Source organism: Oncorhynchus tshawytscha, linkage group LG26 (genome assembly GCF_018296145.1).
Source record: "Oncorhynchus tshawytscha isolate Ot180627B linkage group LG26, Otsh_v2.0, whole genome shotgun sequence".
Lineage (NCBI taxonomy): Eukaryota > Metazoa > Chordata > Actinopteri > Salmoniformes > Salmonidae > Oncorhynchus > Oncorhynchus tshawytscha.
Genome location: NC_056454.1, coordinates 27,023,180 through 27,037,482, shown reverse-complemented (window position 1 = coordinate 27,037,482; position 14,303 = coordinate 27,023,180). Strand labels below are relative to the sequence as shown.

The window sequence follows — 14,303 nt, the reverse complement described above, 5'->3', positions numbered from 1 at the left end:
ACGCAATAACGACCTGCCTCTTTCTCGTTGCACTCCACAAGGAGACTGCCTGTCACGTAAGTTGCTAGCTAGCATTAAACTCATAAAAAAACAATCAATCATAATCACTAGTTAACTACACATGGTTGATGATATTACTAGATATTATCTAGCATGTCCTGAGTTGCATATAATCTGACTGAGCATACAAGCATCTAAGTATCTGACTGGGCGGTGGTAGGCAGAAGCAGGCGCGTAAACATTCATTCAAACAGCACTTTCATGTGTTTTGCCAGCAGCTCTTCGTTGTGCGTCAAGCATAAATTGATTTTATTGATGTATTATATTAAGTTAAAATAAGTGTTCATTCAGTATTGTTGTAATTGTTATTATTACAAAAACAATTTGCAACAAAAAATTTTTTTTTTTAAATCGGCCGATTAATCGGTATTGACTTTTTTGGTCTTGCAATAATCGGTATCGGTGTTAAAATCATAATCGGTCGACCTCTAATCTGTACTATACAGAAATGCATAATTATTCTCTTCATGGGGATGTGTCCTTAATAGCTACACAAAGGTAGGTAGAAGATTTTAATATCCTCCTTTGCATTTTTAGGTATAATTCTACACTCTGGCTATTATTATTAGGATACCTGGGGTGGCAGGTAGCCTAGTAGTTGGGCCATTAACCGAAAGGTTGCTGGTTCAAATCCCCGAGCTGACAAGGTAAAAATGTATCATTCTGCCTCTGAACAAGGCAGTTAACCCACTGTTCCCCGGTAGGCTATCATTGTAAATAAGAATTTGTTCTTTACTTACTTGCCTAGTCAAATAAAGGTTCAATTTAAAAACAAGAGCAATTTAGTTGGTCCGGTCCATCTATGTTTCACAAGTTTGGACATCACAGCACAGCATGTATAACATAGTTCAGTACAGTACAATATAGTAAATTATACTGATAGATGTCTTCTAAGACGCCTTTAACCATATGTGACCCGAAATCAAAGCCTTTGCTTATTTCTAATTTGTAGGATGGAACATGGTTGAAAAATGTATATATGCCTTAATTTCTCAAATATAGACTCTTAGCTTTCATTTTACTCCAAATTTGATGTGCTCCTATGAACTTCACATTAGTGATCATAGGGCTTTTTACATTGGAATTCCCATACGCTTCAGGGCTCTAATACCACATGTAGGATAAGGATTACATTTATCAGCTCATCATAGAACCCTACATCCCACCAATCAAGATTGCTTTCCAATGTTCTCCAAAGAGATTGCATGAGACTGAGTTTATTCCCTCAGGGTGAATGGACATTAAAAGAGAAGTTCACTTTTTTACAATCAAATCTGTATTTTACATGTAACCTACATGTAAGAGAAGTGTCCAGACACTTTGTGGGGATTTCACTTGTTTTTGAGAAACTTACCCCAACCAGCAATTGACTTCCTCTTCATTATTCTGCATTGTGGGGGCTAAAATAACAAATCAACAAAAGCAACAAAAAACAAACAAGCACTTTGAAAAACAGACACGCACTAAGTATAGTGATGCAGGTCTTTAGATGTTGTACACGTGAAATTGTGTCATTCCAAACTTTATCCACAATGTTATATTCCATTTTGTGCGATTTGAGCCATTTCCCCTACACAGCTATACAAGACGGGTGTGTCGGTAAAATATATGGACACCCCCGGCCTGCACAGCTCTGTATGGACACCTGCACAGCTCTGTATGGACACCTGCACAGCTCTGTATGGACACCTGCACAGCTCTGTATGGGAAACAGCTTCAGTTGCACAAATCTAACATTGCGGATAAAGTTTGAAAAATGACACAATTTAATGTGTTGGGGTATAACATGCCACTTATATCTAAATGACAGATTTGGTTGTAAAAAAGTAAACTTCTCCTTTAGCTGTAGACACCCATCAATGGCCAGAGGTAGACCCCAACTTGAGACAGACACATCCCTCATATCATCATGGTTAATCAGACTATATCATTGTGTTGAACCCTTGCATCATTCACTGCACGTTACTAATCAATGGATTTTGTCAATAGCAGACGAAAACATAATTCCTTCAGGATTTCTTTTTTTAAATCTTTATTTTCCTAATTTAAAGAAAAATCGAGTGCAGATGTAAAATGTTGGTATTACTGCATAAACAGCTGGTAAGAAACAACTGGTTGTAATAAGAGTACATCAGGTACATACAAAGTGTACTATAGTGTAGTGCCTCTCGTCAGATCCATTTCAAATACATTTGTCTTGTTCAAACGGTTGTCCTACTTTGATGCACGCATTCACACCGTTCCCAAGCAATTGCATATATCCTCAATAGCATATCCCAGGACTTGACTGACACTGCAGTAGAAGACAAATTGACATCCCACTGGGCAGTGTTGAGCTTCCCAGTGGTGGTCAGCCCTGTGACTCATTAGGGAAATCATTAGCATGTTTACTGCACAGTAAAGGGGGTTACTTTACTGTCAAAGTACAACAGCAGCAACCATCCAGTCATTCACTCATCCAGGCTATGGTGTTTAGGTTGTAACTGAGTGTTATGCCTGAGGCTGTGGTAAAAGTACAACACAATTTAACTGGATGTCCAATTAACTGGTAGTTGCTATGAACCAAATTGCATCTATACTATCTGCCTGAGCCATTAGAAACTCATTGGAAAAGAACAATCTTTGGATAGCTTTTCAGAATTCACATGGAAAACTAAAGGCATAAAAACATAAATGACCTGGTAATAGGAAACACATTTATTTCCATGACAGAATTAAAAAGCAATATGACTGACCGAAGTAGATATTTTCAAATACATGCAACTTAAAAGTTTCATAAGTAAATTTTTGTGTGTGAAATCCTTGGACATCAGAGCAATCTTGAGGGAATCCTTTTTGAGTCAGATAAGGATATTCATATGATAGGTAAGCTACACAAAACCTTGCAGAGAGCCTATCCAACTGACCATCGCTTCAAAAAATATCTAAACTATTGGAACAAAGACTTAAAAATAACTGACACTGGCACAAGATGGAGGGAATGTTGGAACATAACTAATGACATTACAGTTAACTAAAATGTACACTTAATCCAGTGTAAACTAATGAATATAATTTATTATGCAATAACCGAGTCATGTCTTGAGTGTAAAACTAACAATGTCTCAATAATCTATCGCATCTGGGAATTCTATAAAGTCCAAAAACATTATGGGCTGAGTTAGAAAGCTGGCTGTCAGAAGTATTACAATGTAAATGTACTTTTAATCCACCTGTCTGCATATTTCAAGACACGGCATATATGGGTGCAGTGATATGCACGATGGGTTGGACGATACCTTTCTTGTCAATCATCTTGAAAAAACATATATTTACCTGGAAATCAACCAATCCTCCATCATTAACACAATGGAAAGGTCAAATGCTTTATTATCTAAATGTTGAAAGTGCGTGGGTGACAAAGAGAAACAAAATGGTGCAGATTGACACCATGTGGTGGAGAGTGTGATGCGGGCATTGGAGATGGGGGTGTGAGCAGGTGGATCTGTGTAACAGTAGACCGTCCCCTCGCCCATACCCGGGCGCGAACCAGGGACCCTCTACACACATCAACAACAGTCACCCACGAAGCATCGTTACCCATCGCTCCACAAAAGCCGTGGCTCTTGCAGAGCAAGGGGAACTACTACTTCAAGGTCTCAGAGTAAGTGACGTCACCGATTGAAACGCTATTTAGCACGCACCACCGCTAACTAAGCTAGCCCTTTCACATCCGTTACATCTGAGCAGGTGTGATGTCGTTGATGTTTGTGTGAGTGTGTAGGCTGTCGTTTGGATGAACATGTTTGCATTGTTTGAAAAACAACAACATCTGAGTCATTGGAAAAAGCACCACATCAGGTTAAATGTCCATGTAAGTAAACACATTGCAACAGGTAAAATGGCTTAACCAAAAAGATCTCAGGACTCAAACCAAAATTGAGTTGCTGTCATATAAGCATTTCATGAGTGTTCCAGCCCATTCAAAACTGTATTTATTGCAGTGTTTCCACAAACACGTCCAGTCATTCTAGCACATTGATCCAGGGTCAGATTTGTTTTACTCTCTCCAACTGTGAGGTTTCAAATTTGGGGAAGGGTCAACTGATGGTAGATAATCACGCTGGGGCACTACAAACAGAAATGTCAGCCACTTAAATTCATACTGTAAAAATATGAACTGCTTTAACTATACTCCTAGATCTAACAAACAGACAACCTACAAGCAGGGGAAGTTGTGGTAAGTCTTCATGATAAGGTCACCATGGGTGGATGTAATAACAGTCGCAAATGCAATTTTTTTGCTGTCTATCCTAAAAATAGAAGTGGATGGTTTGTGGTGTGAAACTCACGTAGAGCAATATGCTCTCTCAGATTAGAGAAGTCTTAACATCTACTGATTGGATATATCCTGAAGAAATAGAAAACACAGCCACATCCAAACATTGCAGAGAAAACACACAAAACCCTAGCAAAATACAAAACATTTTCATCAACCACAACAAAGTGTCCAATATGAAGAGAAATGAAGTGTAAAAGTAAAGAATAAATCCTGACATAAGCTATAAGACATCATGCCATCAATGCATTCAGAGATTAAACACAAAGACAGTAAAGCTAAGAAAAATGCTTGGCTGTAGAGTGTGTGTAGGTTTTGAAAGTGTTTGATGTAGAAAAACAGGACACTACAAAATTGAGAGAGAAAAAGACATTTACAAAAAAGAGAGGAAGGCACATTCTACACCAACATGCCAAGGACCCCATTTTCTCCTGTACAGTCACCTCCTGACAGATGTGCAAACAAGACCTGGAAACAGCAGCCATTTTCTCTTGAACTGCTCTGATGAGTAAAATCCACCTTTGGTTGGGCTGCAGTCTCTGGGCTGCAGTCTCGCCTGACCATTGGGGGAAGGGAGAAAGATAGGGGGTAGGGAAGGATAACTAATGATGCCACAATCAGGTAGTCACAACAAGTACTTCTGCATCACTGTCTGCCTTTCTCAATGACTCACTCAACAACAGGCGGTGTGCGCTTGGAGGGAAACTGTGGGGACTGGGGGATGGTAGCACTCCTGTCTCTAGGGGAAACCACTTCTCCCACACCTGCCTCAGCCTGCATGCCTGGATAGAGGTGACTTACTGGCAACAGTTTGAAGCTGACTATGTTTCTGTAGTTTTAATATTGAAGGGTTGCATGGGTTGTAAAATCTAAAGGGATGTAGGTCTACATCAGGGACTTAGAGGGTGTAATTTATTGAGTAGTTCAGTGAATAGTAATATCAAAGCATAATTTCAGCTGGCAGCCTTTCAACCACCAGTGACTAACTTTGCCCTAGTTCTTTTGCGTCCTACACAAGATCACACAGGACAGGATAGAATCCATACACGACTTGCTTGAACATTCATGCATATTGACCATTGATAATTTCAGCATTTACGCCAAAGATCGAGTTTGTATAATCGTAATAAAAATGTTGGCCAAACTAAGTATATCAAACATTAGGAACACCTTCCTAATTTTGTGTTGCATCTACCATTTTTGCCCTCAGAACAGCCTCAATTCGTCGGGGCATGGACTCTAGAATGTGTCGAAAGCGTTCCATGGGAATGCTAGCTCAATGCTTCCCACAGTTGTGTCAAGTTGGCTGGATGTCCTTTTGGTGGTGGACCATTCTTGATAAATACGGGAAACCCAGCAGCATTGCAGTTCTTGACACACTCAAACCGGTGCGCCTGGCACCTACTACCATACCCTGTTCAAAAGGCACTTAAATATTTTTCCGACATATTCACCCTCGGAATGGCACATATACACAATCCATGTCTTAATTTTCTCAAGGCTTAAAATCATTCTTTAAAACACCAATGATATTCACTAAGTCGATGGTTTATATTTAGGATAATATTTGACTATTTTTAATCTTATTTAATTATTTAATATATTTTACATGTGATAAGGCCAGAGAGAGGTCCAGAGAAAATTACAGACACGTGTGATAATTTGAAGAACCCAAACGAGCCACATGAAGTCTTTTGATAGACAACATAAAATCCTTGAATGATAGCAAAATGAATGATCACAAAAATACTCATTATAAATGTTGATGAAAATACAAGTGTTATACATGGAAATATAAATAAACTTATCCTTAATGCAAACACTGTGTCAGATTTCAAAAAAGCTTTACGGAAAAAGCAAACCATGCAATAATCTGAGTACGGCGCTCAGACAAACAAATACATATATCCGCCATGTTGGAGTCAACAGAAGTCTTATAAAAATAATATTATAAATATTCACTTACCTTTGATGATCTTCATCAGAATCCACTCCAAGGAATCCCAGTTCCACAATACATTTTTGTTTTGTTTGATAATGTCCACATTTATGTCCAAATAGCTACTTTTGTTTGGTAAACAAAGCCAAACTCACAAAGCACGTACACTAGTTGCAGAAATGTCAAAAAGTTCCCTTACAGCCCGTAGAAACTTGTCAAACAATGTATGGAATCAATCTTTAGCATGTTTTTAACATACATCTTCAATAATATCCCAACCAGAGAATTCCTTTGTCTTCAGAAAAGCAAAGGAACAGGAGATACCTCTCATGTGAAATGCGCGTGACTGCTGGCAGACCTCTGACTCATTCCCTTCTCATTCAGCCCCCCTTCATAGTAGAAGCCTCAAACAAGTTTCTAAAGACGGTTGACATCTAGTGGAAGCCTTAGGAAGTGCAACATGACCAATATCCCACTGTATCTTCGATAGGGGCTGAGTTGAAAATCGACTAACCTCAGATTTCCCACTTCCTGGTTGGATTTTTTTCTCAGGTTTTTGCCTGCCATATGAGTTCTGTTATACTCACAGACATCATTCAAACAGTTTTAGAAACTTCAGAGTGTTTTATATCCAAATACACTAATAACATGCATATATTAGCAACTGGGACTGAGTAGCAGGCAGTTTACTCTGGGCACCTCTGGGCACCTTATTCATCCAAGCTACTCAATACTGACCCCCAGCCATAAGAAGTTAAACAAAGACTTAGGAAGGATACACCTCCACTGAAAGTGACTATTCTGCTCCCTTTGTCTAGCTTAGTCATTAAACCAAGTCTTCCTGTAATGATTTACAACTATCTATGCAAACACAGAGCTATTTATATAGGACCCTCCGCACTGCCAATATCTGGTTTGGCTGAGTGCCCTAGTCTACGCCACCATGGTAGAGGAACCACTTGCATTTGGTTATTACTTTACAAATGAGCTTATCACAAGGTGTGGGTTTAAGACGTCTAAGGAATAAAAATGATCTCAAATCTCAACCAAACAGCTTTTTCTGAGAAGTTAAAATGGTTGGGCAGTGAATTCAGATACAAGACAAGTCAAAGTCCGTATTACTTGTCACAGTGTCTAGGTGTTAGTCAATCTCTCAGAACCTCCAGTGGTATCATTATGAGAGTGTATGGCTGTTTCAAACTACAAACGGCAGGAAATGGCAGTGATAACAACTAACTGAGGTAGACTATCTCTGGCATTCTACACATGAATGTTTGGGATCCATTCCAGAGCCACTATTCAAGGACAGGGTTATCCTGGAAACTTGATAACCTTAACAGACAGAGGCTGGTCATGGCCAAGAGCAGAGCAGACGAATGATCAACACAAACATACTTCGAGCATCAGAAATCATTACAACTAACACCATGAATTATTAACTTAAATGTTATCTTCTTTTAACTTATTTAGATTTTTTTCACACTAAAAACAACTTCACAACTCATTGGGGACAATACAATGTCACACATATTGGGAATTCCTTTCGGATGCTGTAATTGTATCACGAGTTGACAGTAAATGCCACCCAATTACTCCAATTGCACTGTGATATTGGTCAACAAACAAATCTAAACCATACTTTGCAGTGTGTGTTTAAATGTGAATATGAATTCCCCTGTATTTCCCTCACACAAATCTCTTGCTTTCCTTTTTTATGACACCTCACACACATGGCACACAGTACCAGTCAAAAGTTTGGACACATATACTCTATTCTACATTGTAGAATAATAGTGATGACATCAAAACTATTAAATTACACATGGAATCATCTAGTAACCAAAAAAGTGTTTAAAAAAATCTAAATATATTTGAGATTCTTCAAAGTAGCCACCCTTTGCCTTGATAACAGCTTTGCACATTCTTGGCATTTTCTCAACCAGCTTCACCTGTAATGCTTTTCTAACAGTATTGAAGGAGTTCCCACATATGCTGAGCACTTGTTGGCTGCTTTTCCTTTACTCTGCGGTCCAACTCATTCCAAACCATCTCAATTGGGTTGAGGTCGGGTGATTGCGGAGATCAGATCATCTGATGCAGCACTCCATCACTCTCCTTATTGGTCAAATAGCCCTTAACCAGCCTGGAGGTGTGTTTAGTCATTGTCCTGTTGAGAAACAAATGATGGTCCTACTAAGCACGAACCAGATGGGAATGGCGTATTGCTGCAGAATGCTGTGGTAGCCATGCAGGTTAAGTGTGCCTTGAATTCTAAATATATCACAGCAAAGCATCTCACCAGCAAAGCATGTCACCAGCAAAGCATCTCCACACCATAACACCTCCTCCATGCTTCACAGTGGGAACCACAAATGCGGAGATCATCCATTCAGCTACTCTGCGTCTCACAAAGACATGGCAGTTGGAAACAAAAATCTCAAATTTGCACTCATGAGACCATAGGACAGATTTTCACTTGTCTAATGTCCATTGTTTGTGTTTCTTGGCCCAAGCAAGTCTCTTCTTCTTATTGGTGTCCTTTAGTAGTTGTTTCTTTGCAGCAATTTGGCCATGAAGGCCTGATTCACGCAGTCTCCTCTGAACAGTTGATGTTGAGATGTGTCTGTTACTTGAACTCTGTGAAGCATTTATTTGGGCTGCAATTTCTGAGGCTGGTAACTCTAATGGACTTATCATCTGCAGCAGAGGTAACTCTGGATCTTCCATTCCTGCGGCGGTCCTCATGAAACCCAGTTTCATCATAGCACTTGGTGGTTTCTGCGACTGCACTTGAAGAAACTTTCAAAGTTCTTGACATTTTCCAGATTGACTGACCTTCATGACCTTCATGTCTTAAAGTAATGACTTGGGCATCTATCTTCTGTATATGACCCCTACCTTGCCACAACAAAAATGATTGGCTTAAATGGATTAAGAAGGAATTCCACAAATTAACTTTTACAAGGCACACCTATTCATTGAAATGCATTCCAGGTGACCTCATGAAGCTGGGTGAGAGAATGCCAAGAGTTTGCAAAGCTGTCATCAAGGTAAATGGTGGCTACTTTGAAGAATCTCAAATATAGTTTGATTTGTTTAACACTTTTCTGGTTAGTACAGGATTCCATTTGTGTTATTTCTTAGTTTTGATGTCTTCACTATTCTACAATGTAGAAAATTGTAAAAAATAAAGAAAAACCCTAGAATGAGTAGGTTTGTCCAAACTTTGGACTGGTACTGTATATACATACGTATCCTATATGCTCGCTTACACAACTCACAGCATAACTGATTGGATATGCATCAATTACTTTAGTGCTTTAACAGGAGCAGAATGGGGGGGGGGATTTCAAACAAGGGCTCTAACAATCATTACAGTTTAGGTCCGAGAATAGACATTGATTTGCAGCTGAAGCGAGCAAGAGAGCAGTTGCCGTATAAACATGTACAGTGAGGTTTCTGTTGAGGCCTCCAGTCCACTCTGGACAGACCTCCAACTTGTCTTTATAGCCTAGCCTGAACACAATTGTAAGGTCATAAAGGCACAGCCATTCCTGTTCCCAAATAAATAGCTGTAGTCTTGAATAAGGATGTACTGCAATGAGTGTTACTTCTATGTAATGTATTGGCCTGCCAACACTGGTGGCCCACGTGAACCTTAAACCCCTCTAAAAGGGAGAGGGCTTGCCATGCCTCCTCCCATGTTCTATTAGGGATAAATATTGCTGTATAAACATTTGGACAAATGCTGAGATTGAGAGTGGTTGTTTTCACATGGGATTTTTGTATGTGGGGCTAATTTCAGGTACTGCTGGTGTATGGGGAATGAAGCACTGCTATGAACAAATGGGAGTTCGACAGAAAATAACCTCTATCTCCTGCAGAAAGGGGTAATCAACACATTAGTAACGAAATTAAAAAAATGTGTACCCAAATGAAACAACAAACTACTGTCTGAAGGAGAATGTCTAAATGACCATTAACCTATAGTGGGACATTGGAGACTGGAGGGGTTGTGTTATTGGTCCATGCCATGGAGGGTAATAGGCTACCTTTTATGTGTTACGCTGCTTTCTGTTGTTCGTCAATGAATGTTTCTTTTGCATGTAAAACTTGTCTATTTGAACAAATGAAAAATGTACTTGTAAAAAAAACTACATCCTGACTGAGGACAAAGATTACATCTGAAACATAAACGGTATCATTGCCCTGGAGCTCATTTATAACATGAACACACAGTGTCAACACTAAATCCAAAAGGTGTCGTGTCATTTCAAAACAAGCTCACTGAAACTTCAGTAGACATATACCCCTAGAACCCTGAGACACTCAAGTGTAAACTATCTAAGTCTTCTGAAACAGAAGAAAAACCACAATACAATCTCCCAGAACAGAATGTTCACTGAGGCATAAACCAATTCCAATATCATGGAGATTTAGCATTGCTGTTACCTCTCCATTTCCAACACGGTGCCATTCTACCAAGGTTCACACAGCCATAGCTTACTAATGGATTCCAACATTACCACTCTCTAATAGCTTGTAGAATTCAACAAATGGAAAAGCCTCGAGTCATCGAAGGACAAGCAATTACGCTATAATACACCCCATTGTTCTTTTAATAGATGGCACTAAACCAGTTGTTTTTTTATGACTCATTTGGTTTAATCTACAACCAAACCAGTAGACACAGGCACAACGAGCTCCAGTTTTTGTTGTGGGATTCTACACTTTTATTAGTTAAAATTCCTTATTAATTGAAGATCATATTTGGAGTTGGAGTAAGATAATTCCAGTGTCACTGTCCTGGTGAACTGTTGCCATACATTGAAGAATGTTGGTGGGGGTTGTCAAGTCTTACATGTCTGCACATTATCCCAGAAACTTAAGTGGGAGGATGGAAATGCCTTTACGTTAATATAGAGCCTAAGTAGTCTTTACATCACCATATTTTGTGTCTAAAGTAAGGACCTAGATCTAGAAAAATCACAGTTTGACCATATAATCACCAGATCAACAGGTGTTAGAGGTGGTGCCATATAGGCCTAGGTTACATCCCATGACGTGATGATGCCTCTTTCAAACCTCACAGTCTTTGTTCCTAAAGCTTCCCCAATACCCTTCAGAAATAAATTGCCAACAGTCAGTATAATCATTCTTTAAAGATGAATCTAATGTCATGTGTAAACATAATGAAATAATGATAATAATAATGTCAAATCTAATGACCAATTAGCATTCTAAATAATGTATTGAATAGGCATGAGGGTGAAGGTTGTTTTTGTACATGGTCTAAATGTCACCATTTTGACTGATACTGTAACAAGAAGTAACCGTGGCAGCAGGCTACTTACTAGTGAAAGCAACGTCTGCTGGTGTATTGAATCAACTTCCCCTCCCCCACTCATTGCGAACTATCAGCATGTGCAATACCCTTTAAATGTAGCTAATATCATTACAGTTTGCAGAGTATATGAGAAAGAAAACTGTTGAAGTAACTTTAAATACTCAAACTTAATAATAAAAAATCTAGGAAACAATAGCCACCAAAAGTTGATGCATTTGATGTCTTGTAGTTCAAAACAAAAGCCTTCATTTATGCCCAAATATACAATATTTCGACTATTATGTCCAAATAAAAGGGCAACGTTTTGATAAGCCTAGCTCGTTACTACTACTACTAATACAATAAAAAATAAAGAACAATGCTCCTTCGGGAAACATTTATACACATGTAAAGTGATTAATGTGACCCAGTAAATGATTCATAACAGTGTTACTAAGTTCAGCAAGTAATTACATGCAACAATGTATCATTCATGAAATTACAACGTTCCAATTCATGAAACTTGAGCGAAAGTTTTAACTTACCTTTCTCAGAGAGTGAGCTTGTGGTGTTGCCGACTTGCCGCCACCTCTTCCACTTGGATAGCCCCCAACTTCAGTGAGCAAGAAACGACTTTCCTCCCATTTTGCTTATCATAATTCAAGTTCTGACCACCGGTGCAATCTCTGCGTTCCGATGGTAACATAAACGGTCTAAAATATATTTCCTCTCGAATGTTTGTGTGGGATGTGAAGTTTAAAGAAGCTTGAGGTCTAAATAAAGCTGGGGATGTGTGGAATAGAGTTTCCAGCGATTCTGAGAATGAAACGAAGAGACCGCAGCAAACACTCATCGGCAGAGAGAGAGAGAGAGAGAGAGGGAGAGAGAGAGAGGGTGGGGGGGTATTATTTCCCTTGTTTATTTCCCTTTTTGTTTATTGTCTATTCCACTTGCTTTGACAATGTAAACACGTGTTTCCCATGCCAATAATGCCCTTTGAATTTACTTGAATGGAGGGTTGGGTGGACTGTCATGACCTACAATTGATTTTTTTGTAGGTCATGACAGTCTATCTATCTATCTATCTAGCACCTGACCTTAAACCTGCTTATTCAAAACATGACATTTCTTCCAGTAAAACTGAACTAAATGACCATGTGGTTATCATATTGACCACACGTAATTTCCTTTACAGCTAGAGCAACTAGTGCTAGTGAATGGCTTTGTTTGACCTTTATTGAGTAATTTGTTATTTGTATTATATTGCCTTGTACATAATGTAGGCCTTCATGTGGTCTCAGAACATGGTCATTGCAAAACTACAATCAAAGAACATTGTGGCTAGATTAATGTATTGTCTTTGGTAGCCTAATTGTCTTTTTTACATTGCATTTGAACATTTTAAAAGGCTAATATAAATGATTGATTAATTTCATTGCAACCCAATATAATACGTATTTTGTGATATAATTTCAAACTAGGCCTATGTATTACTTTAGATGCTCAAATTATATTGCATGATTAGACATCTACATCAATCAAGAATATACTAAACGGTAATCCCAAAATATATATTTTAAATTAGTCAGAATTCCAAGATTGAAGAATTGCAGTCATTATAATCTTAGTTTTGTTAAAAATTACTAATATGCACCATATAATGCACAAAGGTCAAAAACCCTGGGTTGGTTGGATCTAGTAAAACAAAAGGACTACAGCAGCTGAAGTCTTTTCATGATGCAACTCTACATTGTATGTGGCCTTAGTGGTCAATACCCCTCCCCCACAGTTCCGTATTTTTCGCCTGCCGAGTCACATAGTGGTTGATTAATTCTCTTTTCGCCTTGCTCAGTCATTCAGATTTGGAAAGTAAATAACAAGTTGACATCATTACAGCTCTACATTGGTGTGACACATTCCTTTGGTTACCGTATGAGCTTGAATATTTGCGCACAAAGACTACAGAATTGTGTAATTTAATCATAAAATAAAATGTTATTGGTCACGTACACATATTTAGCAGATGTTATCGCAGGTGTAGCAAAATGTTCCTAGCTCCAACCGTGCAGTAATATTGAAATATTAGAACAGGCAATGTCAGAGTCCGGGATATAAATATATATGTATATTATTGTGTGTATAGACATTATTGGTAGTATATGAATATAACATTGTAGCAGGTATATAGGATAGGCCTTGACTAGAATACAGTATATACATATGAATTGGGTAAAACAGTATGCAAACATTATTGCTATGACCAGTGTTCAATAACTATGTATACTGAACAAAAATATAAATGCTACATGCAACAATTAATTGAAATTAATTCCTTAGGCCCTAATTTATGGATTTCACATGACTGGGAAGGGGCACAGCCATGGGTAGACCTGGGAAGGCATAGGCCCTCCCACTGGGGAGCCAGGCCCAGCCAAACAGAATGAGTTTTTCCCCACAAAAGGGCTTTATTACAGACATAAATACTCCTCAGTATCATCAGCTGTCTGGGTGTCTGGTCTCAGATGATCCCGCAGGTGAAGAATCCGGGAGGGAATGTCATGGGCTAGCGTGGTTATACGTGGTCTGCGGTTGCGAGGCTGGTTGGACGTACTGCCAAATTCCCTAAAACAACATTACATTCACTGGTAACAGCTCAGATG

General features: G+C 38.8%; 1 protein-coding gene across 1 annotated transcript in view; it reads right to left on the bottom strand.

Moving 5' to 3' along the window:
- Nucleotides 1-12,505, bottom strand: part of LOC112225456 (F-box-like/WD repeat-containing protein TBL1X) — a 33,092-nt gene extending 20,587 nt beyond the window's left edge. Inside the window, exon 1 of the mRNA XM_024389437.2 lies at nt 12,189-12,505. The gene's annotated coding sequence lies outside the window, so the exon portion shown is untranslated. The remainder of the gene's footprint in view (nt 1-12,188) is intronic.
- Between the last annotated feature and the right edge of the window lie 1,798 nt (nt 12,506-14,303).